Source organism: Phocoena sinus, chromosome 2, assembly GCF_008692025.1.
Source record: "Phocoena sinus isolate mPhoSin1 chromosome 2, mPhoSin1.pri, whole genome shotgun sequence".
Taxonomy (NCBI): Eukaryota; Metazoa; Chordata; class Mammalia; order Artiodactyla; family Phocoenidae; genus Phocoena; species Phocoena sinus.
Genome location: NC_045764.1, coordinates 121,839,267 through 121,850,423, shown reverse-complemented (window position 1 = coordinate 121,850,423; position 11,157 = coordinate 121,839,267).

The window sequence follows — 11,157 nt, the reverse complement described above, 5'->3', positions numbered from 1 at the left end:
TGGTACTGGCACAAAAACAAAAATATAGATCAATGGAACACGATAGAAAGCCCAGAGATAAACCCACGCACATATGGTCACCTTATCTTTGATAAAGTAGGCAAGAATATACAATGTCAAAAAGACAGCCTCTTCAATAAATGGTGCTGGGAAAACTGGACAGGTACATGTAAAAGTATGAAAATAGAACACTCCCTAACACCATACACAAAAATAAACTCAACATGGATTAAAGACCTAAATGTAAGGCCAGACACTATAAAACTCTTAGAGGAAAACAGGCAGAACACTCTGTGACATAAATCACAGCAAGGTCCTTTTTGACCCACCTCCTAGAGAAATGGAAATAAAAACAAAAAGAAACAAATCGGACCTAATGAAACTTAAAAGCTTTTGTACAGCAAAGGCAACCATAAACAAGACCAAAAGACAACCCTCAGAATGGGAGAAAATATTTGCAAATGAAGCAACTGACAAAGGAGTAATCTCCAAAATTTACAAGCGGCTCATGCAGCTCAATAACCAAAAAACAAGCAACCAAATGCAAAAATGGGCAGAAGACCTATATAGACATTTCTCCAAAGATATACAGATTGCCAACAAGCATATGAAAGAATGCTCAACATAATTAATCATTAGAGAAATGCAAATCAAAACTACAATGAGATATCATCTTACCCTGGTCAGAATGGCCATCATCAAAAAATCTAGAAACAACAATTGCTGGAGAGGATGTGAAGAGGGAACACTCTTGCACTGTTGGTGGGAATGTAAATTGATACAGCCACTATGGAGAACAGTATGGAGGTTCCTTAAAAACTAAAAATATAACTACCATATGACCCAACAATCCCACTACTGGGCATATACCCTGAGAAAATTCAAAAAGAGTCGTGTACCAGAATGTTCATTGCAGCTCTATTTACAATAGCCAGGGCATGGAAGCAACCTAACTGTCCATGGACAGATGAATGGATAAAGAAGATGTGTCATATATATACAATGGAATATTACTCAGCCATAAAAAGAAACGAAATTGAGTTATTTGTAGTGAGGTGGATGAACCTAGAGTCTGTCATACAGCGTGAAGTAAGTCAGAAAGAGAAAAACTAATACCATATGCTAACACATATATATGGAATCTAAGAAAAAAAAAAAAGGTCATGAAGAACCTGGGCGTAAGATGGGAATAAAGACACAGACCTACTAGAGAATGGACTTGAGGATATGGGGAGGGGGAAGGGTAAGCTGTGACAAAGTACGAGAGTGGCATGGACATATATACACTACCAAAAGTAAAGTAGATAGCTAGTGGGAAGCAGCTGCATAGCACAGGGAGATCAGCTCGGTGGTTTTGTGACCACCCAAAGGTGTGGGATAGGGAGGGTGGGAGGGAGGGAGACATAAGAGGGAAGAGATATAGGAACATATGTATATGTATAACTGATTCACTTTGTTATAAAGCAGAAACTAACACACCATTGTAAAGCAATTATACTCCAATAAAGATGTTAAAATATATATATCTGAATTCAGAACATACCACTACGGGCAAAACATCCTGTTTTTAATGTAATGCCTTTCCATAACAGAAATATTTCTGAGACAGGGAAAGACATCAAGGCTGAATTGGTGCATGCTGCCTTGATCAGGAGGCTTTATAAACATCAATCTCTCAAGTTATCTTTCCTTTGCTGTTTTGGAAGTTTTAACACCTTAATACATGCTACTTAAATTCAAAATGGGTGAAAAATATTATTTTCAGCTTTTTATTTTTTTTTCGGTATGTGGGCCTCTCACTGTTGTGGCCTCTCCCGTTGCGGAGCACAGGCTCAGGACGCGCAGGCTCAACGGCCATGGCTCATGGGCCCAGCCGCTCCGCGGCCTGTGGGATCTTCCCGGACCGGGGCACGAACCCGTGTCCCCTGCATCGGCAGGCAGACGCTCAACCACTGCGCCACCAGGGAAGCCCTATTTTCAGCTTTTTTTAAGTGGGAGAGGAAAAAGAGAACCTCACAGTTTCTTGGCTGAAGACAGATGTTTGGTAGATCAGTTTTAAAATGGAATTCATGGAAGTTAGGGATCTGTCAAGTAATTCCTTTAAAGCTCTTCATGTCATTTTAGTGTGTGGAATGAATATATATATCTATACCTATAGTTATAAATCTATCTCTATCCATAGCAGTTTTAATCCTTTTTGTTTCTCTAAGAATTGTCTGTTCATATGTCCTGTATGGTAAATGTCCTGTTTACTTTTCCTAATGAACTTTTCAATGAATTGTAACATGGATTAAGAAGAGCATGAATATCATAAATGAGTAGGGTTGCAAATTTTCACATACATGTAACCAAGCACTTGGATCAGGAACAGAGATTATAATATCAGAAGGTGTATCTCTTCATTAAATGTAGGTTTTCTCTACTGTCTTCCAGAAAATTTTTTCTAGTTTGCAGCACAGAGATTTTGCATGTCTTTTTATAGGCTTATATTTGATGATTTTTGATGCTATTCTAACAGACACTTTAAAATTTTAATGTTATATTAGTTTGCTACTAGTCAATAGAAATAAAAATTAGTTTTATAGATTGACCTTGCATGTAGTATCTTCTCTTTTTCACCCTTAAATTCTATTGCTATGTGGATTCTCTTATATTTTCACATACATATCATAATAAAATATGATTAATAAAGATTAATAAAATAATCTCAAATGAATAGGAAAGAGGCCTAAGGAATATATGCAAATGAAGCATGTGTGGGAAATACAAAAGAGAGGGAAAAGATAGTAAGGATATAGTGAAAAAGTCTACCTTAATTGTATTTGGATAAAAGAAGAATAAGCAAGAGACAATGAGGAAGAAGCAACTTGAAACCACATTTTAGTAAAAATTATGTCAACTCAAAGGCAATAATCTTAAAACAGAGAAAAAAGGCAGATCACTTTTAAAGAAGTAACAATAATGAGATCAATGAGATCATGTTATTCAACTGGACAATGGAACATAGAAGACAATAGAATCAATTCCTCATGCTTAAATATAATGTGACAGCCTATAATATTATACACAGTAAATATAACTTGAATGTAAAACTGAATCTAATTTCAGTAAAATAAATCAGAGAATTTGATACAAACAGATCCACCAGGTCTAAGAAAAATGACAAAATACTTATAAAGAAAAATTTGAAAGATAAATATACAGGCAAATATACATACAAATGACTTAGCAAAAATACCAGTAATGGCTTGGCTGTGCATGCATGTGTATGTGTGTGTGTGTGTGTGTGTGTGTGTGTGTGTGTGCACATACATATACATATATGTGTAAAATATACACAAAAGTGGCACATAAATTGGGAAAGAATTAAAGTTAAAATATGCTAATATCTTTGTGTTGTTTAGAAGAATACAAAATAATAATTTATATAGACTAATTTTGGGGTGCATAATATAATCTCTAGTGTAAAAATTAAAATAACAATAAAGAGTATTCATAAAAAGTTGATAGAAATGAAATGTTAAAATTAAAACTAACAGATAAACAGACAACCCCCCTCACATCAGTCCAAAGGAGGATAAGTAAAGATAAAAGAACAGCACAAGTAGGAATTATAGCAATACTAAATGCTGTATTGAAATAAAAAATGTTTCAATAATTGCATTAATTATAAATCTATGAAGAGATAAAGTATAAAATGTAACTATATGCCACTAAAAGCAGAAGTAGAAAACGTCACAGCCACAGAGTAGCTATTCCCAGTATCTGTTACCCTCTTCATTTTGACTTAAGATATGACATGTGGTCAAATGAGAGAGAAGAGCACATAATCTCTTTGTAGCAAAGTAATATCACGGCTTTTATACAGAGACTCAGATTATGCTAAAGATGAGTTTACATTTCTCATGTATACCAGATAAGTATTAGGGGACAGAAATCAACAATTATTAATAAATACTGATAAAGAGATATGAATAAGTTTTAAATTCACTCTTATACAACCAGCCACAGGCCTGAGTGGGAACTCTCACATGATATGATTATTTCTTAAAGAAGAAGTTATAGATTCCTGGGGAAGTGGACAGTTTCATAATACAAAGAGGGAAGAGTTTAAAGGGTAACAAGAAATATGCATTACAGATGATATAACCAAATTCAAACAAAGTGTGATTAATTCCTACAACTTAAATCTCATGCCCCATGAGAAGAAAAATGAAGAGAACTACCATAGCAATTTAACTGACTTGATTCTCCTTTTCCCTCAACCCATGAAGAACTACTGCCTGAAGAGAAGGGGATAATTATTGCATGAGGATGTTGAGAAATAAATTTGTATCCTGCACCTAACATCATGCTTAGGTTTCTGAGATATAGTGTCCAATGGACAATCTAGCCAAATAAATATTCTATACCCTGAATAAGAATTTAAAGAATAAATAAACTTCTAGTCTGTTCTTCTGGTCTCTATCCCACTCATTTACACATTTTCTCTCTCTCTCTCTCTCTCTCTCTCTCTCTCTCTCTCTCTCTCTCTCTCTCTTTTTCCCCTCATGTAGCCAATATTTGCTAAATGAATGCTCTGAACCAGGCTCACACAATCACTATAAGCAATGTATTTCCTTCTCTCCTGGGTTCACCCTTGGAAACTTTTGGTTTTGCAGAGTAAAATGCTCCCTAATTCTTGCCATTTATGAATAATACATGAGACATGAGACTTATGGAGAGAACAAAAGTGCTTTTATAACCCTGTTATTTCTTCTAAAATATTTTTCTCTCCAGGTTTAAAATTACCATATGTTCAAATATAAAAGGAAAGAACCACCCAGTAATTTTTACTAATATCATTTAAGAAAGGAAGCCAGAAAATATAGATTTAACAATCATATATTCTGGGATTTAAAATCTTACATGCTATCAATAGACTGCATATGCCATTATTTGGTTTGGAATTGATACAAATATGGCCACTGTCACTATGAATCCTATAGCTGGCAAGTTGATAACACTATACATTTATGAACACTAATATGAACTGAGGTCTCAGAATTGCCCAGAGTTTTATTTTGTCCTCATTTTTCTAGCTTCTGAAACAACTTCACGTGTTTTCTACCTTTAATCTTAAAGCTCTCCCTCACCTACCTGATTCCCAGCATAAAATCTTATTTTACAGTTCACCTAAAAAGTAAATGTCATCAGCTAAGAGCTTTCTTATCTTCCTGACATCAAATCTCTAAACTCATCTGTATCTGTAGCGGTGTTCTTCTTCTACGTTGGGTTACAATGGATGAAATGTCTTCTTCCTGCCAAGAACCAATCACTCTGTGTGTGCCATGGATCCTCATTACGAATGATGTCTCAGAGAAGTTACATGAGTTGTTATAGACTTTCCTGTCTTCAACCTCTACGCATCTACATCAGTCCTTGAAATCACCAATTGTCACCCTGATCTTACGGCCAATATACTCACCTATCCCCTTTCAGAGCCAAAGATTTTGTAGGAATTGTCTGGATATGCAGTCTCCTATATATTTTCTAGTCTTCTTCTTTTTTTTTTCCCCAGTCACATTTCCATCCAACCTAAACTGGCTTTTACTTCTACAGTGCCACCTAAATTGGACTTTTTTTTATGATCAGTGTAGGAAACATCAAGTGAGATAGATACAGGCTCATTAAGATTCCTCCAGTAAAAATTTCTTTCGTCCTTCTGATATCTCCTGGGTAGGGCTGATTAAAACAAGTGCAGAGGCAGCTAAACCAAACTGAACTACTTATAAATCTTTAAATAAGATTTAAACAGTTAAATAGTGAGATATAAAAACTAAAAACTATTATTGATCAGTCCTCCCCAGAAAATGTCCATAAGATCCTCCTACTGAAAGGCCTTGGGACAGCTCATGTTTCTATCATCCTTGACCTTAGATACTCTGCTCTTGTTTTACTCTGATGAACTCTTCTGTTAAGCAAACATAGTTTATAGTCCAAATCATGACACTTTTGAGAGTTAATGGGGATGCTATTAATTATTACATTTAGATAGCCTGCATCACCAGGAATCTCCCAACAAAAGGAAGTATGATAACTTTCCGTTTTTGCTCGTCAGTCATTTTCTGTTGTATTCTATTAAAGATATTAACTGAATCACTTATAATGACTTTCATGTTGCTAAATACAATGGATGCTTTAGTTATTATCTGAGTTTTTTTCTCAACAGCATTTGCCACCACAGACTGCTTTTTCCTCCTGTTAACACTCTCTCTTGGCTTCTACATTTGTTTTTTTCTTGCTTTTTCCAAGTGTCCTTTGCAGTCTCCTCATTGTTGAGAGACAATTCTTCCTGGGTCTTTTGCATTTCTGCACATCTTATATGAGGCACTAACTTCTTTTTGTTTCACTCTACCTTTACAAGGATATGTGTATAGCAAACAACCTTGGAGGATCAGGATGTTGTCTTAATCTGGAGGTATGCCTATTGTCCAGTATAATAAAGGTATTGTCTCCCTCAGAAGCAAAAGGCAGGAAGACTTTATCCTTTATAAAAGATTCGGGTTCCTAATCTCAGGGTTTCTGACCTTTAACCCAGCCCAATGCATATGTGGACATCAATATGGGCCCATTCTCATTGACCTGTGGGACTTAGGGGTAAGGAGAACTGCTGTAAATATGCTGACACTCATGGTACTTGCTGAGACATGGATAATAAAGTGTATTTTTATAGACTTTATAGAGTCAGAGTCTCATGTTTTCTATTGGTATTAATGAAATTCTTTCAGGCTAAATATTCAGCTTGTAAGTGGGGCAAAATCTCGGATCCTACATAGTTGTTTTTTTTTTAATTGATGTATAACATTGTGTAAGTTTAAGGTATGCAATTTGTTGATTTGATACATTTATATATTGCAATATGATTACCTAGTGTAGTGATAGCTAACACTTCCATCAAGTCACATAATTATCATTTTGTGTTAAGAACATTTACAGTATAGTCTATTAGCAACTTTGAAGTACAGTTGACTCTTAAACAATGCTGTGGTTAGGGGCACCAATCTTCTGCAGTTGAAAATGTGTCTATAATTTTACAGGGACTCTCTGAATCCACAGTTCCATATTCTTGGATTCAACAAACTACAAATCATACAGTACTGTGTTACAGATTTTGTGAAAAAAATTTGTGTATAAGTGGACCCTGCAGTTCAAACCTTCATTGTCCAAGGGGCCACTGTATATAACACAGTATTTCTGACTATAATTACAATGTTATGCATTTGATTTTCAGAATGTATTCACCTTTTAACTGCAAGTTTGTACACTTTGACTAAAATCTCCCCAATTCCTCCATCCCTCAACTCCTAGTAACCACCATTCTTTGTTTCTACGAAGTCAACAAAAAAACCTGTATGATATCACTTACATGTGGAATCTAAAAAAACCTGCATAGCTCTTGACATTCATCCTTTTTGCCCTCTCTACATGGTGGAGTTCCTCAGGGACCTATTCTCCTCTCACCCTGATAGCTCCTCAGTGATTCCATTCACTCATAAATTGTAAAGTCTTTTCATGTTATTGATTCCCAGTTTTCTATCACTCACCTTCATTCTTTTCCAAGTTCCAGATGCATATATTCATCACAAAAATAAGATGTTCAAGATTTACCCCTTGATTCCCTTGAAAATCTCTGTATATGCTGTTTCTCTACACATATTCATGGAATACGCCAAACCTTTTCCTATTTCCAGGACATGCACATGTTTATCCTACTACTGGAAAGACTGGTTATCAAATCTTCACCTGGCCATGCTCTACTATCCTTCAGGTTTTCTTGGAGAATGACTCTCCTGACACTCCAACATAATTCAAGTATTTCACTTTTTACTCATTTTTTTTCACAGAATTTATCATAATTTGTCATTGTATATTTATTTATGTGTGGGAAAATTGTCATGGTCACCATGCCTCTTTGGTTTTTAAGCTGAATGAATTCAGGAAACGCATGTTTTCTGTCTCAGTGCCAAGCATAGTGCTTGACATAGAATAGCTACTTATTGTTTGTTGAACAAATGCAGGCAATAACTGTTTTTCACTAAAATTCTTCTAAGATAAGCCTATTCTCCATTATTTATAGGAAATGGATTTGTTGTCTACTTTGTCGCCTAATTTTAAAATACTTTTATTTTCTTTGTGTTAAAGCAATTTATTTCTGGGTCATTTAAAAATACATAGAAGAAAAAAATATTTGAAAATCTAAAGGAAAGAAACTAGTCACCATTTCTCCACTCAAAAAACACAAATTAGGTAAAAACTGTTGTCACAGAAATTCAATTATCATCAAAGTCAAGATCTCTAAATTTATCCAGGGTAAAATCTATAGCATGAGAAAGACTTATTAAGAAAATGTGTTGTCATTGTCACTCACTCATTAGGATTGCCTCTTTTGTATTAGAGATCTTCAGTCTCATTTTTCTCAATTAGTTGATGATGCCATATAGAAATTATAATTTTTTACATTTAAAATATTGGAGGTTCTTCCATATAGGCAATAACACATATATTAAAAAATACTCATTGATTTTTATTATTCAATATTATTTTCTCTTACACATATCATTTTATTTTTAAAGGCAAACAGATCATACCCTACTTAAGTTATATGACCCAATGGTATATTCTAGCATAAGAAAAAACTTAAATAATTTAACATATTTTTACCTAACCAGAGAAAAAAAATCTAAGAAAGCAAAAATCATGAAATGTAACCCTGTACTATTAAAGTCATAAACTGTTGCTTTGAAAGACTAAAAAAGTATGATGATGATCTTATGTACATGATTGCTCTACTCTTATACTTCCTTGAAGATTGAAAAATTAAAAACTGCAAAGCAGTTTACACCATTTAAAAGTAGATTATGTATAACAGCAACTTAAGTTGCAGAAGTGCTACCTGTCATTATATCTCCCACACCACTGAGAGAAATTAGGTGCTTGAAAAGCTATAATGTGCCTTTTACTTGGAATACTCAGGCTTTAATTCCCTCTCTGTGGAGTAACTCTGATGTGATGATGCCTGACTCAGTTCAATCTGAATATGATACTCTTTTTTTATAAAAGTAAAATATAAAACCCTAAGAAATCTTTTTTTTCTATTTGCATTTTTGCTGTCTATTAAAAATATAGCACTCCCAACCATTTCCATTACATACAAAAATATGCCAGTTTCCTGCATTTTAAACCTTTATAACAGGACATTAAAAAGGACTCATTCTTCCTCAGTTTCTTTTGAAATGTCAGTGAGACAGAATTAGATACCAAAATGATTGTGAGACCAATATGCATATGGAGCTTTTCAGAGAAAATGATCCACCACTTTTGAGTTCTAGCACCTCCACCAAGAATATAAAAGAGAGATCAAAATTTGAGAAGGGGAGATTTTGTAAAATTGCCCTATGAGGCTGTTACCCTACTCATCAGGGTTTGGAAAAATGAGAACATGTAAATATGTCCATTGCAGTCTAGATCAAGGACTCATGGCTGAGCCACATTTTAAAATACTATAGTGGAATTATGTATGGATGTCAGAATTCCAACCCCTCACCTATTCCCTCAGGAATTCTAGGGTGGAGATGAAATATTACATGGCTCACTGATTTAGAAACAGAGCCCAGATAACTTCCAGAGTTTGTTGGACTGTTGAATGTTTCCATTGTATCTTTTGTCCATGGTGGGGTACCATGGACCATTTTCAATAAGGCTAAGTGAATCTTAGCAAAAAGAGCCTGGTTCCAACACAAAGAAGTTTTGTTCCACCAAACCACCCAGTAGGTCACAAAGGGGAATGAAATTACATCTTAGAATAAAAATACAGGCATTCCTATAAGGAAACTGCTGCAGAGGTAGTCCAGGAATGAACTGCTGAAAAGCTACAACATGCTCATGAATGAATTAGCACAATCTTGTCCAGGCAATTTAGGGATACCTAAATTGCATCAGACCCAAAGTGCTCTGGGTACCTAACCTAAGGATTACTGTCCTACCTCTGACTTTTTACTCTCCATCTACTCATAGCCTGGCTGAGAGTAAAAGAGCTCTAGTGAGTGCAGGAGAGTTGTGTAGGGAGAGGAGGAAAAGAAAAACTTGTTGGGATCCCTTTTCCACTTCAGATGTACCACATAAAAGAGCACAGCGAAGGAAAATAAGAGATAATTCTAAATCTCTTTATAACATCAACATGTAAGCATACGTGTGATAGAATGTTCTAATTACTGGCTTGAGATGTATTTCAGTTTATTATTAAAAGGGCTTTTTGGGCTTCCCTAGTGGTGCAGCGATTGAGAGTCCGCCTGCCGATGCAGGGGACACGGGTTCGTGCCCCGGTCCGGGAAGATCCCACAGGCCGCAGAGCGGCTGGGTCCGTGAGCCATGGCTGCTGAGCCTGCACGTCCGGAGCCTGTGCTCCGCAACGGGAGAGGCCCACGTACCAAAAAAAAAAAGGGCTTTTTAACACCTATGAATTATCAGGGGGGTTATTGTCCTGTTCTAGGCTACATTAAAGGGCAGGGGAGTTTACAGCAGTAAATGTATTTGAAGGAACTGTTGGAGACCAAAATAAAGTTGTGTCTTGATGCAAAATTTTAGTTACTTTATACATATCTATATATTTACATATACTTGTTCAACATGTAAGGTAAATGTAGTCTAATAAAATACATTATACAGTTTTGTTTTGTAACACAGGAAGAATTTATTTATTGATATTCTTTTCCATCCAAACCTCTCCATTAAAATTCAATAGCATGGAACTGAAAATTAATTTAAAGAAGAAGCATCAGTTGTTTGGCAGCCTTGTTAATGAAGATTCTTTTAAATATATTTCTCTAAGATATCAATGAATAGGGAAGCCTCACAATTGTTTATAACATTATTATTATTTTTTCTTTCTTGTGTTCAAGAAAAATCTTTATATTTTTTTGACTGTTTAATGTGTCCTATTCAATATATCCTAGTAGTAGACTGAATAAAGGTCACCTAAAGATATTAGGTCCCAACCCCTGGAGCTTGTAATTGTTACTTTAAAAGGAAAATGGGTCTTTGCAGATGTGATTTAATAATGGGTCTTGACAGAGATTTATCTAGGTGGGCTCTAAGTGTAGTCAAACGAATCCTTAC